General features: G+C 37.5%; 1 long non-coding RNA gene across 1 annotated transcript in view; it reads left to right on the top strand.

Moving 5' to 3' along the window:
• The window catches only part of LOC148758475 (uncharacterized), a 104,961-nt gene that overhangs the window by 10,788 nt on the left and 69,829 nt on the right, over nucleotides 1–24,344 (top strand). The gene's annotated exons all lie outside the window — the stretch shown is intronic.

The raw sequence follows: 24,344 nt of genomic DNA, 5'->3' as shown, positions 1-24,344 counted from the left end.
GTTGTGAAAGAAAAGACAAGTCTTATACTTCTTTGTGTCCTCTACCATGCCAGGACAAAGCTGAAATGTAGAAGATATTAAATTTCTAGATAACTTGAATTTTAAGTTAAGTTCTCAATGACATGCAAAGAAGAGAATGGAAACACTTTAAAAAAGTTTGTTATGAAATTTTAAGAAATTAAAAAGCTACTATTTCTTTCTGATTGCCATGGAGGATTAAATAGTTTGCAAGTTTATGAATAATCTTCTTAAGGAGAATTTCGTTTATTTTCTACTCCCTTTCTAAGTATTTTAGTGTTGTTCACAACTGAGTAATTAGATGATAAAATTCAACACAGTATGTTTCAATATTTTTAAAACTCTATATTTGTAGTTTATAGATGATTTTTTTCTTTGGAGGTTGTATGCTTGGTGGCCATATGTGAGCATGGAGAATCCTTTTTTTTTTTTTTTTTTTTTGGGTCTATTTCTCATTAAAATCCTTTATTATAGCTTATAACTCTCAGGTAAAGATGAATGTTGCTACAAAATTAAAAAATAGTGGTATACAGAAAAATCATTGCATATGTCTGTACACCAATAAGGGAAAAATAAATTTAATTGATTGTTTTTCAAGAAATATAAATGTTACATTCTTCTCTTCTCTACCTTTCTCAGTCAAATTGTATACATCACCATGGTTTATAGGCTTTGGCGCTAAGGTAGACCTTAACCCAGTCAAATTTTTTCTGTAATCCCCAAGAATGTTATACAGACCGTGATGAACCCTATAAAGTCCCTGGGTCTGGCAGGCCCGCCTATTGGGCAAGCCCACAGTTGCACTGAGCCAATCTGACAACATCTGTATACGTGAGCCCAAGCAGATGACAGAAGAGCCGAGGGGCTACCTGGATTTCTATTGGCAGCAACCTGTGAGTCTGGAGTTTGATTAGAGGCAAGAACAAGTTAGTCAGTATAGCATTGGAGAAAAAGTTTGTGCTTTAGAGACAGACGAATCTGAGTGTGAAGCCCCGCTTTCTATCTTTTACTAGTCATTGGCCTCCTATTTGCATTTCCTTTTGGAATGAGATCCTAATATCTGTCCTTCAGGATTGTTGAAAGAGGTATAGCTAATGTATGCGAAGTGCATGGACCAAACTGGATGCTCCGTAAATGCAGTTATTATTGTTAATCTCTGATAATTACTGTTTGTAATTCTTTTATTTTTAATTTCAAAGATATTACTTGAATGAAGTCATCTTTGTCTGGCTTTTTTAATTTCAGAGAGCTGGGCTTCTAATTGTTCTCTTCTAATAGTGACTGTGTTGCATTGATTTAAAGTGTATTGAACAATGTTTCTTTTGCTTTTCCTCTGCTCTTTTTTGGAAGCTGTACCTCTTAAATTTCTAGAAAGCAGGTAGGTAACTATATAGTACTGCGGTTATTCAGAAACTAAGTCTGTCTGGACCTTCCTACTTTTATTGAGTTAGTATTTATTGGGTACTTACTGTTGGCCAGACTTTGAGGGTACACAAGTGTGCACAGGGGTCAGAGTGTGGTCTCTTTGATTCCAGTCAATAGTCAGAAAGCTGAAGTAAAAACTTGTGACTACAAGTATTCTACTGTTCATATTGTCCCCTCCAAACTTGGACTTAAGAGTTGTGGGAGTAGGTAGGTGCCTACATGGTGAGATTTTCCAGGACTTAATGCAAGGACATTTTCCTCATTCGTTTGTAGTATACCTGATGTTCCCTACACTAGAGTTAGTGCTTAGTCAAGGCCTTCACTCTTATTCTCTGGTAAGGGAGAATGTGAGCTAGAAGTAATACTTTTCCCTGCAGCATTCTCTGAACACAATAACAAAAATTAACTTATCAGATCAGCAAAGCTACACTTAGTAAGGAATAGGAAACTAGAGGATAAATGCACTAAAGATTTGCTTTGGTTGGGAGGCCATCTGGAGAGGACGCCATGACAAGTGTAGGCAGGCCAGGGTGGAAGGCGTTGGACATTTAGGGTCTATGGTAACCTCTAAGATGGCCCCCAGTGATTCTCGCTTCTTGTTAGTAACACTCTTGTGTTGTCTCTACCATGTTGAACAAGGGTTACTCTTGTAACCAATAGGACATTGTGGAAATGACTCCCAAAGCTAGGTCACGAAACACATCAAGGCTTCTGCCTTACTCTTAAATCAACCATTCTGGGAAAGCCAGCTGCCATGTTGTGAGAACACTCAAGCAGCTCTATAGAGTTTCTTGTGGTGAGGAACTGAGGCCCTCTGCCAACAGTCAGCACTAATTCGCCAGCTATCGGAATGAATCATGTTGGAAGTGGATTCTGCAGCCCTAGTGAAGTCTGCAGAAGACTGTAAACCTCAGCTGACGTCTTGACTCTAATGTCAGGAGAGACCTGGAGACAGAACAACCCAGCTAAAACACATTTAAATTCCTGGCCCACAGAAACTTTGTGAGATAATAAATACTTACCATTCTAAGCCATTATTTTGGGGTAATTTGTTTAACAGCAATAGGTAACTAATACAGGACCCAGCATATGGAGCTAGATTCCTGGAAGAAAAGAGCAGATACTGAAAGGGAAGATCACCGAAGTCAAAGATTGACCCTTTCTTATACTTTGCAAAGGGTATATAGAGATGGGGCTGGGAATGGCAGTGGGAGAGAGGGAGAAAATGAATTTAGTACCCAATTCCCAGAGGACATGGAAGAAAGTAAAAAAGGCAAAGGGATGGATGCTAGTTTGGGAAGGACTCCTGAATATGAAAACTTGGAAATGAATCTACCAACACTATGTGAAGTTTTTGTTTGTTTGTTTTAAATTGGGGAATATTGGGGAACAGTGTGTTTCTCCAGGGCCCATCAGCTCCAAGTGGTTGTTCTTCAATCTAGTTGTAGAGGGCGCAGCTCAGCTCCAAGTCCAGTTGCCATTTTCAGTCTTTAGTTGCAAGGGGTGCAGCCCACCATCCCATTTGGGAATCGAACCGGCAACCCTGTTGTTGAGAGCTCGTGCTCTAACCAACTGAGCCATCAGGCCGCCCACTATGTGAAGTTTTGAAAATTGATTTTTCCTTGAGCAACCCTTGGATTTCATCAAACAATAGGATCATAGAAATATAGGTAAAAGAAGTCTCTGGAGATTCTTGAGACCTTTTATTGTCCCCACATATAAGGCTCTAGTTAATGCTACCAAAGACTATCTATTTCACCTTTTAAAAGTCAACATGCCAATGAAACTTGCAGTTTCCAAGTCTTGGCAAAAGGTTTCATTATTTGCTTAAACAAAAGGGGTTCTTTCTAAAATTATCTCTAACTACTCAGCTGTGAATCACTTTTGTACTTCCAGGAAGGACTTAAGTGACATATAAGCAAATTTGGTAAGAAGGCTTTGCATTAGAGATTAAAATTTTTCTTTTTCTTTCTTTTTTTTTTTTTTTTTTTTTTTTAACAAATTGCCTTCTCCACATAGTTTTATAACTGTCAGCATTTTATCTATTTTTATGTGGGGAAAAGGATGAGTTTCTTTGGAAAGGGGCAAGGCAGGAAATCAGTAATGATTCATACCACTTTTTCACATGCTTCTCTGACGAGGTTTAATCACAAATCTGGGTCCACTTGTATAACAAAAACATTAAAAGAGGGTGTTTTAAACTGCGTCTTTTTATTAATCATGTGTTTGGTCTTGTAAATAATACACGCAAGTACATCCCTGTTACGTCAGTTGGAAAACAGTGATTAACTAACTAAGTGTTTATCTAGGAGGCAAAAGTATCTTGCAATTTTCTATGTAATTCTTAAATAAGTATGTGTTTTCTCTTGTAGTTGATTTGATTTAGGCAAATATTTTATATTTTAGAATTCCTTTAATTGATTTTTAATTTTAATGATACTTTCTATCTTTCTTTACATTTAATGGCAATTTTTAGGACTTTAGAGGTAGTTTTCTATGCCACAATGCCTTTTGAAAGAAGGCACATTTATTTGAAAGATATATACTTTATTATTTCTAAGTCCCTTTGATATCACTGAAAATGGTTTTACTTTAGCTTTTCCTTCAGCCTAATTCCGTTTCTCCTTTGTTTCTACTGGGATGAGGTAATCCTGGGCTTGTAGAGTCTTTTGTGATGGAAATAACTATGACCACACAGACACAGTGTATGTAATATTTACTAGGAGTAAGGGAAAGAGAAATATCAATAGTGCTGCTCACCAAGCATTTGAAAATACTTAAGTCCTTCATTTCCAGAGAGAAAAAATGCTACTTAACATGTTCATTATTGATTTGGGTAGCTGAAACATAGTTTGTGCACATAAATTGTGAACCAAAATTGAATGGGAGGAGAGGAATGAAATTTAAAAATGAATTATGACAAATGAGTGAAATGGTCTGAGGTTAAGGCCAGATGTATTAACAATGCACTAATACAAGACATTCATAGGTGGAATAAGGAAGTTATATGTAGTTGAACAAGCTCAACAGATGAGTAGGGGAGTGTGTGAATACAGTACCTGGCTCAGTAATTGTAGCCTAGATTCTAGATCAGCGGTCAGGTACCTTTTTCTGTAAAGAATCAGATAGTAAATATTTTAAGCTTGAGCCCGTACGATCTCCCTCACAGCTGCTGAACTCTGCAGTTGTAGTAGAAAGCTGCCATAGACAACATGTAAATGAGTGGATGAGACTGTGTTTCAATAAAACTATTTAAAAAGACAGGCTGCAGACCAGATTTTGGGCTGCAGTTTGCCAGTTCTTATTCTACAGTTTATAATTTTTCTTATTTACTTGTTTGTAGACAATGCCTTCCATAATGTTTGAAGCAGCTTACAAGAATCTGTACAACACTCAGTGCTTAAAGTGCCTGTGGCAGAGTCAAGGCTCACAGGGACCTGCAGTGATTTTGTGGGTAGGAATGGAGTAGGCTCCAACTTGTACTACATAGAGTACATCTGTTTCTAGCAACAGGAAATCACTTAGATGCCCTTCATGTTGGTGTTGGTGAGAAACTTCAGGTCCAATAACCAGCATGTCTTTCAGTAATCATTCAGGAGAAATTATACTCACTTCTCATTTAACTTTATGCAAAAAAAAATACCAAAAAACAAAAAACAAAACACCCTCTTTTCAATGGACGCTCTTAGATGCCTTGAGATAGGAGGTGGGGCCCTTGACATGGAGAGAGGTGATAGGAAGGGAAATCTGCATCTATACTGAGATGTGACTAAACAGGGCTACCAGGCCCTCCCCCCGCCCAGGTGGAATGAGAAAAAAACACACTATGTAGGTATATGTCCCTTGATCCTATAATTTCGCTTGTAAGAATCTATCCTGGGGACGGCCGATGGCTCAGTTGGTTAGAGTGCAAGCTCTCAACAATAAGGTTGCCAGTTCAATTTCCACATGGGATGGTGAGCTGTGCTCCCTGCAACTAAAGATTGAAAATGGCAACTGAAGGACAATGACTTGGAGCTGATGGGCCCTGGAGAAACACACTGTTCCCCAGTATTCCCCAATAAAATAAAATTTAAAAAAGTAATAGTTTTTTTTTTTTTAAAGAATCTATCCTAAAATTTTTTTTGGAGAAGCTACTAAACATTTATGTATAGCATTTGAATATAGCTTCATTTATTAAGGCAAAAATTGGGAAGAAGTTAAATTATTCAACAGCAGGAGAATAAGCAAATACTTTATACTACATATGAGATGAAATAATGTATTGTCTTTTAAAATTGTTTTTGAAGACAACTTTATGACACACAAATGCTCAATATATAGTTGACACTTGAACAATGTGAGGATTAGGGGTGCTGATCCCTGTGCAGTAGAAAATCTGTGTATACCTACAGTTGGCCCTCTGTATCTGCTGATTCCTAAGCGCAAATGGAAAATATAGTTGACGCTTGAACAACATGTGTTTGAACTGCACAGGTGTATAAGTAGACCTGTACAGTTAAACCCATGTTGTTCAAGGGTCGACTGTAATTTTTTTTAAAAGATTTTATTGGGGAAGGGGAACAGGACTTTATTGGGGAACAGTGTGTACCTCCAGGATTTTTTCCAAGTCAAGTTGTCCTTTCAATTGTAGTTGTGGAGGGCGCAGCTCAGCTCCAGGTCCAGTTGCCATTGTTATTTGAAGGGGGCGCAGCCCACCATCCCTTGCGGGAGTTGAACTGCCAACCTTGTGGTTGAGAGCCCAGAACACGGAGCTCCAACCACCTGAGCCACCGGGCCGGCCCTCAACTGTAATTGTAAGTGATTATAGCAGAATATAATATGATCCTAATTTTGTTGAAAAAGATATAGCAAAAAGTGTAGAAGAAAATATACAATGGAGACTACTCCCTATCTACCAGTTTTTAAAGTCTTTTTCCTGGTATGCAGCCACACTACATTGCCAGCCTTCCTTGCAGTTGTGTGTGATCATGTGACTAAGGTCTCTCCAGTGGAGTATGAACATAAGTGATGTATTCTACTTCCAGGCTTGACTCATAAAAATCTCCCACACATTTTCCCTGCCCTTTTTTTTTTTTTTTTTACTACCTTCAGTTGACTGGAATGTCAACACTTGGGGCAACCTTGGGAGTCGCATGTTGAAAATGGCAGAGCGGCCATCAGCTTAGATTCATTAGTGATCATAAAGAGGTGAGTTCCCCTGCTGACCTGAGGACTTATCTGGACTTGTCACTTTAGGGAAGAAATACATGTCTATGGTGTTCAGCTACCATGGTGGTGCCTGACAGGAAAACAGATGTACATAAGTCCAGTGAAACGCCTGCTGGGGACTTCCAGAAACTTTTAGTTGGGGGCAGAGATGGTGTATTTTATAGGAACCCAAAGACTTCCATGAATATATAGGAGTATAGGAATATATAGTAAAATTTTAGTTATTGTTCAAGTTACCTCATTTGTATCTACATGTTGGTGTGGTCTGAGGAAACTTGGGCTACATGTATTTTTAAAATTTTACACTTAATCATATGTTGAATATCTAATTGGGAGAGTGGTGAAAAATACAAAGGTATACATGATAAAATGAGAAAATATACATAAATTTAAAAATATGGACCAGGGAAGGCATAAATTAGTATAGAAGGCAAAGACCCAATGAAGAAATGATACACATGAGCCACTGTGTCCCACAGAGTTTCTGAAAATTGGGTGTTAATTAACTCTGATTTTCCTATAACCAAAGTGATTAGTTAAATGATGAATATACGAGTTTCTTGTAGGCACAAATGTTACCTTTGGCAATTAGTTATGAAAGAAATTTCTCTGTGGATCTTCATATAGGAAACAATGTCCTCAGAAATATTCCTAAGAAGACAACAGAATGGGATTTCTAGAGCTGCCTCTAGATGAACTAAAAGGACACTGAGTCAAAACAAACCTTAGGGAAAGAAAATCAAAAGAGATAGGAAGAGGTGCAGCCGGACAGGAGGACATGGGAGATGATGGCCCCACTCGATGCAGAAATTAAACCTGTGTCTAGAGAAATGGTTGGAATATCTGCTCTTTAAGTAGTCCTGCATTAATATCCTTGCTCTTCCCGAGGCTTTTTTACAAGTTGGGCAACAGGTGATTTTTTTTTTTTTGGAGTTTTCCTAGAAACTGCTGCAAACGTCCATCTTTTTCCATTTGCCCACATGTCTGTCTTTAATAACTACTAAAAAATATTAGCTCTCCTTCTCTGTTGCCTTCTCAGTCTTGCAGGAATACCTCTTACTGACAGAACTTAACCCAGGACCATAGTTCAAAGGGATTCTGGGAAGTGAATTTCTGGGTTTCTCCCTTGTGATAGTAAGAATATAGGGGGAAGCTATGATGTTGAATGGATAACAGACCCTCTGGCACACTGTATAATGTTATGTGGCAGATCTCCAATACGATAAGTCAATAGACAAACAAACCAAATTGCCAACAATAGGTAATTATATTATTTTTTAAAAAATCACCTTAAAACAAAATTATACATAGAAATATTTGTATGTAAATGCAAAGGAAAAAAGATAAATACCAATCTGAGAATAGAAGTATGTAAGGGGGTAGGAGTGGGATTTTTGCAGGACCAAGAGAGGTTTGTACATTATCTACTTTATCTGAAATTTTAAAAAATATGTATTCTATAATTAGAAAGGAAAAATAAGTTATCCTGACATATCTAGTACCTTAACGTAATAAAGTAATTTCTATAATATGGTATTCTGTGACAGCGCTGAAGGCAGTGGATGGCAGAAAGCTTGAGTTCTAGTGTAATTTCTGCATTAGCACTATGTGGTAGGACTTTGGATAAGTGATTTTACGTTCCTAAGCCTGTTTCCCAGATGCCAAACAAAAGGACTGGGCTAGATGATTCCTAAGATTCCTCTCAGTATGATAGCCTATAATTCTAGGATTTGTTGTAAATAAATATTGGAAGCATAGCACAATTATAAGTATGAGGAAAAGACATTGAAATACTGGTGTCTGGGAAGCAATGGAACTGCCTGAGGCTACTGAGGATTCAGAAAATGGAATCTGGTGTTTCATTGCCTGGCAGTTGAAAGCAACTTTTGCATACGCTAAAGTTTACTGGTGTGTAGCTATCTTCCTACTATGAGATACTGGAAGTTACACACAGAAATTTGTCCTTATGTCTATGAACAGGGCTTATATTTAGCTGGTTTGCAACAAAATTGCTCTAAGGGTTATTATTTTTTTTTTTTTAATTAAATTTTATTGGGGTGACAATTGTTAGTAAAGTTACACAGATTTCAGATATACAATTCTGTAATACATCCTCTATAAATCACATTGTGTGTACACCACCACCCAGAGTCAGTTCTCCTTTCTAAGTGTTATTTTTGGAGGGCATCCTTGCTAATTGTTTGTGTCTATTCTGTATGGATTTTAAAATATTAATCCTAGCCATACATCATACTCATACATGTGAAGGGATGTAGTCCTTTCTTATTTCCGTTAGGAAGAACCTGGATGTGAAGTCTTGAGGTTTCACCACTCAGGGATCAAATTTTGCAAACACTCATATCACAGCTGAGGATCTACTCTCTTAGGGACTGAAAGACTGAAAGTGAAGGCGAATATCCTTCGAGTAAAAGTGGAACTGAACATCTTATTTATACAATCCAAGGAGAATAAATACATAAAGACCAAATAGCGGATCAGAAAAAAGTCTATTAGTAAAAGAGCATTTAGCAAAGTTAGATGTAATAACCTAAGTTTTCTGTTATTTGTTGTAACAATAATATACTTTCATATGGTTTCTTGGGTAGTATTATTAACTTTTGACGTTTGTTAGACATCATTTGTATCCTCAATACTGCATGCTATATAACAGTGTTTTAGAGCTACTGTTCTAAAAATTTCCAAGATAAACACTTAGAAAGATTGATAACACAGGCATAGAGGCCAAAAAGAATTTTGTATGTTCATGAATGGGAATAGTCAATATTGTTAAGATATTAGTTCTCCCAAAATTGATTTATAATGTCAAGTCCAGTTAAAATATCATCAGGCTTTCTTTTTTTTCCAGGACAAACTGATTATAAACTTTATATAAAAATGCAAAGGATCTAGAAAAATGAAAACAATTTTGAAAAAGAACAAAATTCAAAGACTTAACACTACTCAATTTCAAGACTTATGATAAAACTATAGTAACCGAGACAATGTAGTCCTGGTGTGAAGACTGACAAATAAATCAATAGAACCGAGTGGAAAATCCACAGTTAGACCCATGCATATATGGCCAATAGATTTTTAGAAGAGCTATGAAAGCAATCCAATGGGGAGAGAATGATCTTTTCAACAAATGGTGCTGGAGCAGTGGGATAGCTGTGTACAGAGAAATGAACCTCTATTTTGGTCTTACATCGTGTACAAGTATTAACTCAAAATGGATTGTAGACCTAGATATAAGAGCTAAAACTATAAAATTGCTAAATGAAAACGTGTGAGAAAATCTTAGAAACATTTCAGATGGTGAGCTTCCTGAGACAAGGGACCCATTTCATTATTCATGTATCTCTCTTCCGTTAGCACCTGGCACAGTGCCTGGCCATAGAAAGGATCCAATGGATGCTGGAACTCAAACCTAGATTTGTTCTCTTGTATTGCAGATACGTAGTGTGTTGCCTCAGGGTGGGGCTTCACTCTTTTCATGCTATACTGGTGGAGAAGGGGGAGCCCCATAGGCCTCAGCTCCCAGTGCGTAGTTCTCCTGATGCCCTTCCCCTTGGGGTTTGGCCATAGCACTTCTGAACTGAAATAATGGGGCTCCAATCTTGGCCCATAGTTTGCCATCTCCTCAGCTCTTAGTTGATCCTACTTTAGATCGGATCCAGTGATACGCTGCTGCCTGGCCACCCAGGCTGAGAGCCTGAGAAAACACAGCAAGCCAGAGTGCTGAGGTTTATCAGTGAGAGGGTGGCTCTAAAGGAGTTGTTCCAAAGGAGTATAGTGAAGGGCACTTAAATCAACATAAACAAGTCAAATATTTGTTTTTAAAGTATTCACAGGAAGGATGTGATGCTATTTTTATCAGAAGGGCAGACTTTCTTCGTTTCCTGGTGTCTGAATTAGAGGTCTGCAATTTATTTTGCTCATAATTTAGGAAGAAATACTATTTTGTCTTTCCTCCTTTTTAGTCTCACCATTGTGCTACCTATTTTCTAAGCGCTAGCATCTTGATTTAAAACTTTAGCTGATCTAGTCCATGGCAGAGTCAGTGCTGGATCTTAGTCCTCGTGGGGAACTAGTGTCATTTAGCAACAAAAGTCCTACTCCATTTGGAATATACTCATGCTAGAAGAAATGGTTGGAGATTAAAGAGGGTTGCCTTGGTCAGAAAAGCCGAAAGACCACATTTTGTACATCTATGAACTTCAGAGCCTTGCCCTCTTAGTAGAATTCTAAACTTCAGATCTTTTTTTCTTTGATATATTTTTATTCCTTTCCCTTGTGGTTGATACAGTGTTTCGTTTTATGGCAGCAGATGCGTTACTTCCAGGGATACCTTTCTTCCTTCATGGAGCACCAAGAGTACTGTTAGACAAGAAACCTTTATTTCGGGTCAAGATTTCTCTAGAACTAGAGGACTTCATCCAGAAGAGGGCATGCTCCAGGATGTAGAGTTATTCTGAACACCATCCTACCGTACCTTGGCACTTGTCTAATCCTACACCATACGCCCTAATGGTTATATATGACAAACATTTAAGCAAGAGCTATGGTAGTTATTAGGTTGTTATAGTTGAGGGATCCTTGGTAGCCAAGTAATTTATTTCCATTTCCAAAATGACTGCATCTATCTTCTTGGACATTGTATAAAAACTTATATTATTTTGGGGGTTAAATGAGCAAGATATTTTGAAACAAACTGGAGGTGTCTCTGTATGTTCATGGATACCACATATAAGTGAGCCCGTGTAGTTCAAAACTGTGCTATTCAAGGGTCAACTATATTTTCAATCTGTGGTTGGGGATCCATGAATACAGAGGGCCGACCATAGTTGTATGTGGACTTTTGACTCTGTGGGGGTCAGCGTCCCTAAACCCCAGGCTGTTAAAGGGTCAACTGTATATAGCTATATACATCCCACTTCTTTCCAGAGACTTTGTAAAAGTCCAACCATTTTTGCCTCCCCTCACTACCTGCTACACTAGATGATTTGAGAATAGCTGGCCCATGACTAGGGGATGGTCACTGAGGCAACAGCTGAAGAAACTTCTGGTTTACACTGTGGGAGTTTATGGTTTTCTACAAATTTTAGAGTAGTTACAAGAATAGCTAGCTTTTTATTTCAGGTATAGTGTCATTTTTTTGGTAACATCTCATTTTACAAAGAGTTTTAAACTGCTTTTCATCAAACCACATCCTAACAGTGGGTTGACATTTATTTCCCTTTATCGTCTGTGTGACATATGTAAAGTAGGCATATGAACAAAAAGTCATGCACGAGAAGGGTCTGAAATGTCCAAAAGTTGATGGGTATTTCTTCTATAGATTTTAAAGAACTAAGATTTTATACTGGTACCATGTTCTCTGCAATTGCTACAACATTGAGGCTTTCGTGTACGCTATCGTTCACAAATCATTGCTTAGAAAGCAGTGTGTGTTTGATAGACTCTAGTATGAGGTAGGGGCAATTCCACCTGAAGTTTTGATAGCTTCTGCGTGCACGACTTGTCTTCCATATTGGAGTTTTTACTTTGTCATAGTCTGCTTGGGCTGCTATAACAAAATACCATAGACCGAGCAACTTAAACAACAGACATTTATTTCTCACAGTTTTGAAGGCTGGGAGTCCAGATCAAGGCTGGCAGATTTGGTGCCTGGTGAGAGAACTTCTCCCTGGCTTTCAGAAGGCTGGCTTTTTGCTGTACCCTCACGTGAGAGGGAGGGAGGGAGGGAGAGAGAGAGAGAACTCGCTCTGGTCTCTTCCTCTTCTAAGGGCACTAATCCCATCATGATGGCTCCAACCTCATTCTCATGTCTTCATCTAAACCTAATTACTGTCCAAAGGCCCCATCTCCAAATACCACCACATTGGCTTTAGGACTTCAAAATATGAATTTTGGGGTGATGCAAACATTCAATTTATAGCACATCTCTTGCCCTTAATCGCATGTGGGGTCTTCCTATGACTTCACTGGACATAAGCATAAGAACCTGAATAAGATTTCAGTTGTACTCTTTATTATTGGTCCCCAGAAGTAGAGGGTCTTGTGGATTTGAATTCTTAGGAATTTGCTCTCAAGGGAAAGTTACATAATTGTGATTAAAATCTAGCATCTAGAGAGAGCTATGTTAAGCATTCCTCAGATTTATCGGGGATACTCTGAGTAGCACATGGGCAGGAGGAGTTTTTAAAAACTGTGTCAGGCTGGAAGGATTTTACCATTTACTTTTTGATATAAACAGATTTTATCCAGCACTTACCAACAACTTGACCTACATTTCACATGGTACAACAAAAAATTTCAGTGAAAAATAGAAACCAAGAGTGCTGAATTTAAAGCTAGAAATATTTAAGAGGGGGGTGTTTGTGGGAGGCACTTCTTTCTGTTTACCATCTTAACATGGATGCAGTACCAATGAAGGTCCTAGGATTTTATTTCAGCTCACATTTAAAATGTTCTGAATAAACGCCTGTGGTTTACTTTCACAATGTTTATAGAGCACAATTAAACAGTGTTCAATGTCTAGGGTTAACCTCAAAATATTATGTGTTTTACTGAAAGTAGAATGTAGTCTCCTGAGCAGGGCCGGACAGTAGGTGCATTTATTCTATGCTTGTTTATTCGAAGCTAGTTCCATTAACTCTATCGAAACTCTGTTCTTAGTTCAGTGATAACTACTTGCAGTGAATGCTATTTGTTGTCCTCTCGTCTTTCTGTTTTGGGTAGAAGACAGATATTGTCAGATACTTTGAAAGTCTTTCAGGAAAATAAGGAGCAAGCTTTCTTTTCCTTCCGATGATACAGCACACAGGGATGTAGGCTATGTTCCTCGGCCTGGTGTAGACCGTGATGACTTTTGGGCCTCTGGTCTGTTGCTCAGGGAACAACAGAGCTATGGAAATAAAAGGGCTAAGGGCGGCGGGGAGTTTCTCCAACCTTTCCTCAGAGTAGGAAGCAATTGTCTGTTGCCTGGTACTAGCTTTAAGACTGGAGGAGACCCTGCTTTCTCACAGAGATGTGAGCCTTTCTTCATAGGATTCAAATTCTATCATAATATTATCTGGTCAAAATCATAGAAAACCTTCTTTTATTCAAGCCATTTCTTGTTGATTAGGGACAGTTTCTCATTTTCCTTTACTTATTTATTTTTTTAGCCTTGACCTTCCTTTGAAATATATAGGGACTCTGTTTTGACTTTAGAACTAGAAAGTGGAGGAAGTGGAGACAGAGTAACAGAAGAACAAATTCCTAAATAACAGAGAAGAAACTTCCTTTTATAAAGCTGAATTTAAAACACTCTCCTGAACTTTTGGCTAGGGCATTTTTGGGCTGTCTAAATACATTTAACAGTCCACTTGCTATGAACAAAGTCACCAGTTTCATTTATGGATAAATCCATTTCCTCCCCTTATCATCAGGCCATGAGAGCTGTTGTAGCTTAGTTACTTAAAATCAATGCACAAAAACTATTTCTCATAAAATCTATTAGAAAAAATTGAAGAACCCATGGCTGACTAAACATCTCATTAGACTATAAGAATTTAGTTACATGTAATTGTACATGTAAATTTATATTTATAGTGTTAAATAAATATTGACCAACTCAAGTGCAAAGTCAATCCATCTTATAGAAATTGAAATCTTTTTTGGAGATGTTTTCAGATATATCTCAGAATTCTCTGCTTGGTAATTTTTACTTAAGTGCACGTGTGATGGTTAATTTTGTGTGTCAGTTTGACCGGGCTAAGGGATGCCCAGATAGCTGGTAAAACATTTCTGGTGTGTATGTGAGGGTGTTTTTGGAAGAGATTAGCATTTCAGTTGGTAGACTGAGTAAGAAGATCGCTTTCACCAATGTGGGCAGTTATCATCCAATCTATTGAGGGCCTCAATAGAACAAAAGACAGAGGAAGGGTGAATACTTCTGCTTATGCTGGGGTAGCCATGTTCTCCTGCCCTTAGACATTGGCTCTTCCGGTTACCAGGCCTTTGGACACAATCTGAATTACACCACTGGCTTTCCTGGTTCTTCAGCTTACAGATGACATATCGTGGACTTCTCAGCTTCCCTTATTGTGTGAGCCAATTCTTATGACTGCTCAATCCCTATCTATCTATCTATCTATCTATCTATCTATCTATCTATCTATCTATCTATCTATCTATCATGTATTGTTCTTATAGGTTTATTGAGTCTGTGTCTCAGGAGAACCCTAATACTGCATATAAGATATAAACAAAATTACTGAATCTTACCCTCATCTTAGTGATGAGCACTGGTTTATTCTTATTCCTCTTTTCCTGTAGGAACTGTGGGAACAGTGAAGTAAGACACACTCTGATTGTGATTTTAGAAATTCTTTATATGTTTATTAGAAATATATCTAATGAACCCAAAAGTTCAATACTAGGGCACTGGTAAAATAAATTAAGACTATTAATATAATATTACACTGTATAATGAACATTAAAAATGGTGTTGCAAATAAATACTGATACAGATATATATTCATAATATATTGTTAAACTTAAAACTCAAAAGCATATATAACTCATAAAGAGGTAAATGTACATGCATAAGAAAGCTCTAGGACAGCATTATTCTTCAGAAATACAATACAAGCCAGAAATGCAAGCCACATGTGTTGTTTAAAATTTTCTAGTAGCCACATACAAGTAGAAAGAAATAAGTGAAATTAATTTGAATAATGTATAAAGTCAATGTAACCAAGATGTTATTAAATGTTAACATAACTAACAAAATTATTAGTAAGATATTTTATATATTTTTATACTCGTTTTGAAATCCACTGAGTATTTTACCGTTAGAGTACATTTCCATTCAGACCAGATATATTTCACTTGCTCAGTAGCTCCGTGTGGCTAGTGGCTACCATATTGAATAATCTGAGCTAGAAGGATACGCATCAAAATATTAATGGAGGCTATCTATAGATGATAGAATTATGCATTCATCTTTTTGCTTACTTAAATTTTCTAGTTTTTTACAGTAAACATCTATTACTTTTATAGTAACTTAAAAAAAATCTATGTTAAAGTGTTTCATAAGGGGATTTTATATTCTGTGGTGAAACTTCCATTTGCTCATATGTCTAAGTCCTCTAGTGGAGGAAGATGTAGTCTGTGTTTTCAAGATAGCTGAAGTTTGTGAATGGAGACTCATATCAGTACTACAGGCAGTCAGGAGACTCTGTGTGTGTGTGTGTGTGTGTGTGTGAGAAGAGAGATGGTTTAGGAAGAACTTTCTGTGGACACTGGCACTCTCCTGAGTTGTGGAGGCATGGCTGCCTTGAGGCATGAGCACCATAGCCTTTCAGTGATCATAAATCCGAAGTGATATTCCTCAGTCTCGGGTAATTCCATTTTTCCTCACCAGAGTATTCTCACGTTTGTTAGCCCAGGATGACCTACTGGACGAAACACAAAATCTGGGCTAGATAGTTTTTGGGTTGAGTTGTAGAGGTTAAGCGTGAACATTTCAGAGCAGTTGGGGCCAGATTCCCATCAAAAGCAACCCCTTGGGAATTTGGAGTACTCATGTATTAGCCAAGTTGGGGTCTAGTTCAATATTCTTCTGAAATGACACACTGGAATTATTCTGTCAGAGGGAGCTATGGAATTTATTGCATCATGTGATCAGAAAGCCCTGAACTGTAAAAAATGGAACTGTTAGAATGCCAAATGGAATCATATGGCGATCAGTGACACTTTACATGCTATTGTCTTAGTGGCCATATAACAAACATTGTATTCATTGTACTTGGGGTAACTTGACTTGTCAGTGATGGTCTAAAATGCTGGACTACATTGTTTCTAATTTCTTTGGCTTTTACTATAGTAAAGTTAATCATGATACACTCATTTGGTGTTAATGCCAATGTCATAAATACTTTTTCAGATTTTTGTTTTACCCACAATTCATTGTTAATTTTTCAGGAGATTACCCGATGTCCCTAGGAGAGAGTTAAGGTAAACATGAACTGGTTCCCCAAGGTTATGATTACAGCAGTTTGAGTAATTTGACAAAGCCTCATGTGCCTTTAAGTATAAAGTACATCTGCACCAGACCACTGGAATTCCTTGGCGTTGTTTTTCCCGAGTAGAAGGCTTGAGTAGTGGGGTACTTAAGCCACTTAGTATTTCTCTTTTTGTTTTAAAAATAGAACATTCTTACAAAACAAGCCTCATCTCTGGTTTCTAAACCATAAAATTCTTAAGTGGGGGCTTTCAGGAAACCACTGTATTTCTGAATGAAATGTTGCAAAGTCCCATTGTCATTTTCAACTATTGCACTCTCTGCAGAACACCCTAATGGTCTGTTAGTAAAACTATTTCACTGAACATAGATACTGATACAAAATTAAGGAAAAAGGATATCATCCCTCTTTTTTATTTGAGCTACAGGAATTAATCGACATTGTTCAGGCCTTTTTTTTTTTTGACTTGATGGCACAGTATATATGACACACGATTGCTCTGTTTCCTGTTTTAGAAAGCAGACTATGTGAGGAAGAACACACTTGATAACATTATATGTAATGGAAACATTAGTCTCCCTTCACTACACGTATAGTCACAGAAAGTTTATAACCTGTCAAGCCTAGGACTTGGAAAGATAATCTAGTGAGCCTTGTTTACTAAAGATTTTGGAAATACTCCCTGTCAATTAGGGTAGGCCAATTGCTTTAACAAATAAACCCCAAAGTATATAATGGCTCAAATATAATATAAATGCATTTCTTGTCCATATACCAGTGCTGGATAGGGAAACAGGTAGGTAGTATCCCTTTTCCACACAATCATTCAAGAATCCAAATTAATGGCAGTCTTGCCAGCTTCAACATGTAGATACCACAGGGTTCCCCCTCTAGGGGAAAAGAGCAGAGAGCAAAATGCATAGAAGAATTTTATGGACCATAAATTTTATGGACGTGGCATGTAACATTTCCACTCACTTTTCATAGGCTAGGACTCATTTATATGGTCTCACTTAACTTCAAGGGAGACTGGGAAATGTAGTCCCTGGCTGGGCAATCACTTTTGAAACAATCTCTACACTACGGATGGGGAACCATGAATTTTAGGTGGACAGTTAGCTACCTCTGTCACAAGCTCTGTCCTTTTCCTTTTGAGAAAATTTAGTCAGATAAAAAATTAAAACTAGTGTTTAAAATGGAAAAACAAGAGAACAGATCATTGTCCCTAGAAATAGTCTTAATGATGATACCCTCACCACTGTCTCCACTGTCTCCATGAAACTTGTATAGAGATTAAAGAACAAAGGAAATGGAGGAAAGAAGGAGAGAAACACAGAGAAGAAGGAGAATAGAGGAAAAGAGAGAAGCGGAAAAGATAGAGAGGAGGACAGTGAAAAACATATGACGAGATGATGAGGAAAATAAAATTGTACCACATTGGATATGCTTGGGTATTAATAAGAATTAACAGCATTTTATGTCTCTTTCATTTTCCCTCTTAAGCCATAAGATGACTCCATACTTGTTACAAATTTGTGTGGCTGTAGCGAGGCTCTGGGTCTCCTTCACTACAGACATGTTCTAATACTGGTTTAGTCATTTTTGTACCATTACCGAATGAAAAGATAATGCATATGCAAAGGCCTTATAAAATACAAAGAATTATCCAATTGTAATTATGAGGGGTTTTAGCATTGGACCTAGAACATGTTTTTAAAAGATTGGATTGCTGGTTTAAATCAGAAAATTGCAATTTACTGATGGAAATTCCATTTACCAAATAATATATATTGATATATAAAACACATATAGGTGAGGGCATAAATCCTCATTGTGTAGCTTGATGGGTTATCACACAATGAATCTCAAAAAACGTAACATTACCAGCATCCAGACAATCCTCTTGTGCCTTTCCGACTCATTATCCTTTCCGTCTTCCCCAGAGATAATTTAATCTTTATATAAATGGAATTATACACTATGGATTTTTTCCCCTGTTAGATTAATTTATATTGTTGTGCGTGGCAGTAATTTGTTCATTTTTATTACTATATAGGGTTCTATTGTATGAACGTACAACAACGTATCTACTTTACTCTTTAAGGGCATTTTTATTGTTTCCAGTTTTGAGCTATTAGGAATAACACTGCTATGAAAATTCTTATACACATTCTTTTGTCTGCATATGTACAAATTTATGTTCAGTATTTAGAATAAATTTCTTAGAATGAAATTTCTATGTCATTGAGTAGGCATATATTCTTTTGGTAGATACAGCTAAACAGTTTCTCAAGGTGGTTTAACAATTCGCCTTCCCAGTGCAGTGTATTAGAGTTGCAGTTCCTCCACCTCCTAGTCTGCACTTATTATTGTTAGTCTTGTTACTTTTAGTCACTCTGATGGATATCTTGAACTTGAACGCCCTTTTATATGTTTATTAATCACTTGGGTATGCTCTCTTGTGACGTGCCTATTTATGTCTTTGTCAAATAAAAAAATTGTTTTTTTTTTTCTTATTACTTTGTAGGAACATGTCATCTATTCTGGATATGAATTCTGTGTCAGATGTCTATATTGTGCATATCTTCTCCCATTCTATGGCTTGCCTTTTCATTCTCTTAATGATGTCTTTAAATATACCAAAGTTACTAATTTCACCGTCATTTTCTTTAGGGAAAATGCTTTTCTTTTCTTTTTTTTTTTTTTGCGTAATGTTTAAGAAATCTTAAACTACTCTAAGAGTATACAGTATACTTTTTTTCTAGGACTTTTATTTCACCGCCTTTAATATGCATATATGCAATCCAATGGGAAGTGATGTTTTAATCTTGTATGAAGAAGGTTCACGAGTAATATATTTTTAGTCAACTGGACTAAATTGACCTAGCATTATATATCGAAAAGACCCTTCTTTCACCACTTGTAGTAATGCAGTGATGTCTTGCCCAGATTCCCATTTACTAAGCCAGAGCACCCATACATACCCTCAGATGCTATGAGTGTTTAACTGCTAACAGTTCAGGGCTACATGCATTCTCCAGAGAATTGGTCCTCTTCTAGTGGGAACCATCTCCTCTCGGCAGTTACATCCCCCACCCAGGAATATTCCACAGCCAGTGAATGACTAATGTGAGGGTACAAAAGTCTGGCTTTCTTGCCTCAAGAACAGTCTACCTATGTGGTTTATGCTTCTGAGCCACCTCTTGTGGATTAAACCATAGCTTGCTATCACTCAAGACTGTATCCTTGCTTGGCTCTTTCTCCTTTCCTGTTCTGCTCTAACCCCCCTATATAGAACTTTTTCCTGAATGAAGCATGTCTCAGGCTCTGCTGCTATGGGACTCAATACTGTCATTTCCAGAAGTGCTCCTAGGAAGCAGACTCTAAGAATGGGATCCCAATTTGAATCACTTTCTGGCAGTATATCAAAGTACCTCATCAGCAGTTCTGAATAATTTGTTATGATGTGCAGTCGAAATACAATTTCTGAGACTTGCATCTGTAGTAAATTGGGATGGATATAGTGAAAGAAGTTGCACTGGTTTGTATAATGTCTCAGATATTTGGAAGGTGGCAGAGAAAGAATAATTATAAGGACCATGAAATTGGGTGGCTACTGTTGATTGCAATTGAAAAGAGAAAAGCATAGGCTCAGGATAATCAATCACCAATTTAAAGCTAAGTGTGAGAGTTAGGGGGCTTCTTAGATAGCCTTCAATGTGACCTCACTTCCTGCTAGTGGAGTGAGATAGGTGGTCAGGCACAGAACCTAATTTTTAAGGGTGGCAGAACTTTGACCAAGTCTCCTATGCTAAAGATAAGTTCCTGATAGAGAAGGACTGAAACCCTAAGACCTGATACAAGGTTATCTTGGATAGATGAACTTGAGCATCCAGATTCCCTTGTGCTCTTTGGATTTCCAGAAGCGGCACCAACTCCCCATTTTAGGAAAACAGAATCTCTCTTTCTTGAAGACTCTGAGGCAGGTAGTAATATTATGTTGGTTCTGCTCAGAGTCTTCCCTCAGTTTGCCTCCTGACTGCTAGACCAGTATTAGGATTACATTTCATCATGAACCAGCTGAGCATGTGCTGGGCAAACTAATGGAGGGAGGAGAGATTATATGAGTATGTTAAAATGATGTCAGGACCTAATTTTCAAGTTGTGATGGGAATTAGAAGATTATTCCGGGCTGGCCCGGTGGCTCAGGTGGTTTGAACGCCATGCTCCTAATACTAGGTCGCTGGTTCAATTCCCACATGGGCCAGTGAGCTGTGTCCTCTACAGCTAAGATTGTGGACAACAGCTCTCCCTGGAGCTGGGCTGCCGTGAGCAGCTGGAGGTTGGTGTGGGTTGCCGTGGTTTGCTGAGTGCTACTGCGGGCTGCTGTGTGCTGCCATGGGCTATTGTGAGTGGCCCGTGGCCAGTGTGAATGGCCGGCACCTATTGTGAGCAGCCGGCACCCATCGTGAGTGGCTGACAGCTGCCGTGACCTGCTGTGAGCGGCCGACCAATGACTGGCGACCGACTGCCTCTGCCTGGGGGAGTGCAAGGCTCATAATACCAGCATGGGCCAGGGAGCTGTGTCCTACACAACTAGACTGAGGAACAATGGCTTGAACCAGAGGGGGGAGGTGGAAGAAAGGGGGGAAAAAAAGATTATTCCTGGGAGTAGTTCCTGAGGATATTGGATCAAGGGTGGAGAAGTAATATGTAAACTGTATGAAGGGCAATTTTTCAGCATGAGGCTATTGTTCCGTGATGCAGAATTTAACATATAAACTCTAGCATGTTAGACATTAAAGTATCATAGACAACTGGGAGAGAAATATATTTAATAATAAACTGCTGGACTGCTCTTGGAACCTTATGGAAAATTATGGGTCTCATTAAAACTGCCATGGCAGACAGTGGAGGATGGGATCAAAAAGTTCAGAGATTCTATATCCACAAATTTGATAACTTAGATGAAACTGACCAATTTCTTAAAAGTAACAATCTACCAAAACTCACCCAAAGAAAAATAGCTAATCTGAATAAGCCTATATATGTTAAAGAAATTGAATCAACAATTAATAACCTTACAAAAGAGAAAGTGTCTAATACTCAGCTGATTTCACTGGTGAATTCTGTCAAATATTTGAGGAAGAAATGATACCAATTCTCTACAATGTCTTCCAGAAAATAGGAGCGGAGAGAACATTTCCTAACTCATGCTATGAGTCCAGCATTATCTAATACCAAAACCAGGTATTCATTATAAGAAAACAGAACTATAGACCAATATCTGAATGGGGATTCAAATACTTTCAACAAGCTACTAACAAATTGAGTCAAAGAATTGTAGACTACAACAAAGTGGGATTTGTTCCAGGTATGCAAGGATGGTTCAACATTTGAAAATCAATTAATGTAATTCACTTCAACAAGCTAAAGTAGAAAAATTACATGGTCATATCAATAGATGCAGAAAATTCATTTGACAAATATCCAATACTCATTCATGATAAAAACTCTCAGAAAACTCAAAATGGAGGGAAAATTCTTCAACTTGATACAGAACATCTACAAAGTATTAACTTACAGTTAATACTTAATGATGAAAAACTGGATACTTTTCTTCTAAGATTGGGAACAAGGCAAGAATGTCACCCCTCACTATTATTTAATAGGACTGAAAGTCCTAGCTAATGCAGTAAGATAGTAAAACAAACAAACAAACAAATAAATTGTTTACAGATTTGGAGGGAAGAAACAAAATTATCTTTTTTCACAGATGATATGGTTGCCTATACACAAAATCCCAAAGGATTGATAATAAATACTCTTGGAATTAGTAGATAAGTAAAGCAAGGTCTTAGGATACAAGATTAATATACAAGAATTAATTGCTTTTCTATATGTCAGTAATGAGCAATTTGAATTTGAGATTAAAAACATCATTTATATTATAATAAAAATTTAATGTTTAGCTATAAATCTAACAAGATATGTACAAGATCTAGTGGAGGAAAAATACAAAACTCTGCTGAAACAAATCAAACAGGATCTAAGTAAATGTAGAACTATTCCATGTTCATGGATAGGAAGACTCAGTATTGTAAAGAAGTCATTTCTTCCAAACCTATTCTGTAGATTTAATGCATCCCACTCAAGATCCCAACAAGTTATCTTACGCATTACATCTGGGATCTTCCAATCTTCTAAATAAGTTTTTTTTTTTAACTTGCAGAATGTGACAAACCAATCTAATTGTTTTACAAATGTGTAAAACAATCTCTGAAGGGGTTGGGTGTAAACAGTGCTGACCTGAGTAACTTTGGAAATGAGTACGTGTAGTCTGCAAAAGGAATTGTAGGAAGGCATTTTACTCTAGTTGATAAATTGTTTCTCATGGGTATAAGTTTACAATTCTGAAACTATTATGTATGTATACTGGAATTGGACAATTAAGTAAATAGGTGGCAGATGGTGGGAGCAAGGTGTGTCACTCTGGAAGGCTATAGGTAAGCAAAGGGTGGAGGCAAGAATAATTCTTGGGGAAATGGCCTAGAGTTGGAGACATTAGTGTGAAGTCACATTTAGCTTAATATAGCTACAGATGGTTACATCTAGATATATTTATAGATATGTGTATATTCACACAAGTTAGTATATATATATGTATATTTTCTTGCTTTGTCAGTTGTGAGGTCCTAGAAGCAATGACATCTCAGTAGTAATGAGCACATGTGTCACCCAGATGTTGGTTTCTAATATCATTGTCCAGTAAAAGGAACCAGGATGCCTTGTAGAAATGGCTGGCTCTAGCGCAGAGGCAATAAATATGGGAGATAAGGCTGAAGTATCTTGTAGTGCTAGAAAGTAAGGAAGTTCTCAAGGACACCCCCAAAACTCCACAATGATAAGGGTATGTGATAAACGTGTCAAAGGGACGTAAGAACAAACTGAAAGAGTAGCTAAAACTGGAATAATTTGGGCAGCAAAATAAAGTTGCAATGGATTATAACACAAAGTATAAAATGAATATCAATGGGTCTATATTGTCACAAACAAATAATTGAATAAATAAATAAATGGAAGAGACAAATCGCCCGGGCAGAAAAATCCCAAGTAATTTATGTAGATACTTCCCTCGAGGAGATGGAGGGTAACTTCTCACTCTTTAGGTGTGGGCTGCATATAATGACTTTCTTCCAAAAGTGTGATAGGCAAAGGGGGAAAAGAGTACCTAGTGAAGAATCCTGACAAACACTACCTCAGGCAAGTGATCAGGATTAACATCTATAGTGAAAGTCACGTTGATAATATGTACCCTGAATATGATGTGATGAGAAAGGCACTTTGCCTCAGTGGTTTTCGTCCCCAAACCCATAACATGAGACAGAAACATCAGGCAAAACTCCATTGACAAACATTCAATAAAATACCTTACACGTGCCCTTCAAAACTATCAAGGTAACCAAAGCCAAAGTCTTAGAAACCGTCTATAGACCTTAGCTAATGATAATATATCAATATAGTTCAATAATTATTACAACTGTAGCATACAGTTATAAAATGTTAATAGGGAAAACTGGGTATGGGGTAATTGAGAACTAGCTGTCCAGCTTCACATTATTTTTCTGTAAATCTAGAACTGTTCTAAAAATAAAAAGTTTTTAAAAATAAAACACC

The sequence above is a fragment of the Rhinolophus sinicus genome, chromosome 3 (genome assembly GCF_057876585.1).
Source record: "Rhinolophus sinicus isolate RSI-liver-muscle chromosome 3, RSI-T2T, whole genome shotgun sequence".
Taxonomy (NCBI): domain Eukaryota; kingdom Metazoa; phylum Chordata; class Mammalia; order Chiroptera; family Rhinolophidae; genus Rhinolophus; species Rhinolophus sinicus.
This window is presented reverse-complemented; position numbering and strand designations above follow the sequence as displayed.